Source organism: Serinus canaria, chromosome 9 (assembly GCF_022539315.1).
Source record: "Serinus canaria isolate serCan28SL12 chromosome 9, serCan2020, whole genome shotgun sequence".
NCBI classification, from domain to species: Eukaryota; Metazoa; Chordata; class Aves; order Passeriformes; family Fringillidae; genus Serinus; species Serinus canaria.
The window spans coordinates 20901335-20904710 of NC_066323.1; positions in this window are offsets into that span (position 1 = coordinate 20901335).

The following is a 3376-nucleotide window of genomic DNA, read 5'->3' on the forward strand; positions in this document are numbered from 1 at the left end:
GGGTTTTTATCACCTTTCCTGTGGTCACTGAGAAATAACTGGGTTGTGAAGTGCTTCCCAAGCAGCTGTTTGTCTTTGGAGCAAGAGCTGGGACTGGGGGAGCCTGGGCTCATTTTAATTTTATCTTGACTGCAGTGCTCATTGCTCTGCAGCTCCCATTTGTAATCACACGTTCAGTAAAATAATCAAGTTATAATTGCTTGGGATTCCTTCTCTCCTACGTCACAGAGCCCAGGAGGGGAAGCAGAGCTACAACTGAGTCAGCAGCCAGCCTTGGCATTGCCTTGGGCCAACATTTCAAGAGAAAATTAACCAGAGTTAAACCAAGAAGAGAGCTGATAAAAATCTCCCAAATCTGCCCAGGTGATGAAAAGAGATTTTTAACCTCTCCTTTTTTTGTCATACTGAAAAACAGCAGCTTCTTCCCTGTGAGTGCCCCCAAAATAAGGCTGGATCAGTGCCCATCCATTGCAGGGCAATCCCCTGTGTGTGCCCAGGGTGGTCAGGGAAGGTTCAGCCCCCTCCCTGCTGATCCCCGCTGGGTTTGGGCTCTGCCAGGGGCAACAGTGAAAGAGAAGAAATCACTGAGCATGATTTCAGAACAAGGAATCATAAGTGACTCAGGTTTAAGAAGAGCAATTTTTGCCAGGCAAAATGTGATGGCTTTTTTGGACAGGGATGGAAAACAGGGCTGCAGCTCTCATTAACCCATCAAATGCCTTAATCTGGGGAGCGAGGCTTGGACAGACCTGGCCTTGAGGCACTGGGCTTGGCAGAGGTGTTGTGCCAAGGGGCACCTGCAGACTCACCAGGGGAGTGTTTGGTGGGTGGAGGTTAATCCCAGGGAGCCATTGGCAGAGCAGAGACAATACTGGGAAACTGGCAGGGACCAGAGAGGCATCACAAATGCCCAGGGTGGCATCTCCATTCTGGCACCTTGGCCTTCCTGCTTCTCCAAACTGAGCTTTTCCTCCTGCATGTGCAGAGGCAGCACTCAGAGGCTTCACAGCTCCTGCCAGCCCCCCTGGGCTGTGGGCACTGCCACCCCCCCAGGCCTTGGGCACTGCCACCCCAGCAAAGGGATCCTGCTGCTCCCTCAGGTGTGCAGCACTGTGGGTTGCATGGTCAGGGCTTCCAGACTCAGAGCTCAGTGTTAAGTAGGTCTCCTCCTCCCAAATCTGACCCCAGTGTTCCACTGAAGGAATCAGTCTGGGGGGTGAATCTGCTGCTTCAGCCCTTTTAGGGACTGGGAGTGTGTCAGGACACAGACACATCATCACTGGGGCTTGTGCCTAACCATAATAATTTGGTCTTTCTACCCTTTTAATTTACTAATTAATCCCTGGAAGGGATACTTACTGGGATGCAGGGAAAGAATTAAACTCTCTCATCTGGGAGTGCTGAGAATTTCCCCAATAGCCCTGGCAGAGCATTAGCAAAAGTCAAAGCAGAGCAGAGGAGTCCAGCATCATACTGGGCCAGCAGCTTCTCACGATTGAGCTGGCCACACTGCCTAGGAAAAAAAAAATCATTCCCCACTCCTGCAGGGCCATTCCCATGGCTGGAAAACCTGTGAGAGCTCCTGGCTGTCTGGAAAGCCCTGGGAGACTGCTGCTGGCTGGAAATGATGGCAGGAGGTAATAATGCATCCTGAGTGTGCTGCTCCTGTGAGGGCTGGGATCAGCCCTGAGCTGGGAAAGGCATCAGCTGGTGTGAGTTTTCTTTTAGGAAAAGGGCTCTGTGTCTACCAGCTGAGCCCTTGCAGGAGGAATTTCAACAGCTCTGGCCAGGTCTCTTCCTGCCCAGCCCAGAGACCAGCAATGGGTGTCTGGCCAGGAGACTTCTTCATCCTCCTCCTCCTCCTCTTCCTCCTCTTGTGTGTTTGACAAACTGTTGCCTCCATGCAATAGTTGATAATGATAAAACTCATTGATTATTCATTTCCTACCCTGCCTCTCCCACAGTGGCTGGGCTTTCTCTACATCCCACTGTGCCCTGAGGCCCCACTTCTCCATCTTCACCCTGGTCCCCAGTCCCCATCCCTGGCATGGAGAAGTAAGCCAGACAGGGTGAGGACAGAGCTAGGACACTCAAGGGAGAGGAGATGTCACCTGCTTTGGCTCAGGGCTGACACAGGTTACAGCTTCTGAGGGAGATGGCTGGCATGGATGGGAGCAGGGAGCTCAGGGTCCTTTCTCCTGCTCTGGAACGTGGGATTTCTCTGTGCTCCAGCACAGCCCATCATCAGAGAGCAGTTAGCTCTTTGAAGGGATGCTCCTCTTTCCCAGACACAGATGACAAGTGCCACCATCAAAAGTTAGAGGTTGGACTCAGAGGTCTTTTCCCACCTAAATGATTCCATGATCCTGTCTCGCCTAAAGCTGGTGTGGCTCTGGGGACTCCATCATTCTCAGCATCCCAGCCAAGAGCCCCAACCCATCTCTCTGGGGTCCCAGCCAGAAGAGAGGGAGGGAAGGTGGGGCTGGGGCTGGAGAGATCCCCCACGTGGAGCAAGAATATCACCTAGGATTGGCACACAGTGAACAGCTGGGGCTGTGGAACCTGCTCCTGTTCTCTCAAGAAAGTTCAGTCCCAGCTGTCAGTCCCCTTCCCCTGCCTTTTTTTTTTTTGAAGTTGGAGAACTACGTGCATGGATCACGTCTCTAATTAATATAAATATAGCCAAACATAAATAATAGACATGCCTGAAATAGTGTCACTCCCAAGCAGGCAGGCAGACGCGTCATGGAAAGAAAATAAAAATGCTTTTTATCTGTTTTGGCATTTTTTGTTTGTTTGTTTTCAGTGGTTTGTTCTGTTCCTGAGGAAAGAGCAACCTTTGCCATGGGTGAAACTGTTTGAAAGTGAGAGACCGAGGTGTAGGGGGAGGGAAGGCCCGAGGAAGAGTGAAATGGGGACTGGGATGGGGACAGAGACAGAGACGGGGACAGGGATGGGAGGAAGATATGGATGGGGACATGAACGGGAATGAAGATGGGGACGTGTGAGGGGATGGGGACAAAGACAGGCTTAGGGCCGGGGATGGAGACAGGCACGGCGACAAAGACGGGGTGCGTCAGGGCTGCGGGGCAGTGTGCGCGGTCATCGGGAAGTGGGGAAAACCCTGCCGCCGTGGGGAGGTGGGGATTCACCACCAATGAGTTCTAGCGTGGAAACACGTCTCCCGCCGCCCCCGCAGCCGGCTGCTCCCGCCCCGCTGCTCCCGGGCGCTGCCCCGGGCCCGACGAGGGGCGGGGGCGAGGTCGGGGCCGCCGGGCTCTTCCCTCCAACTCCTCCTCCTCATCTTCCTCCCCCTCCCAGCCCGGCTGCCCGGTGCCGGGGGAGGCGGGCGGAGCGGAGCGGGGCGGGCCGGGCC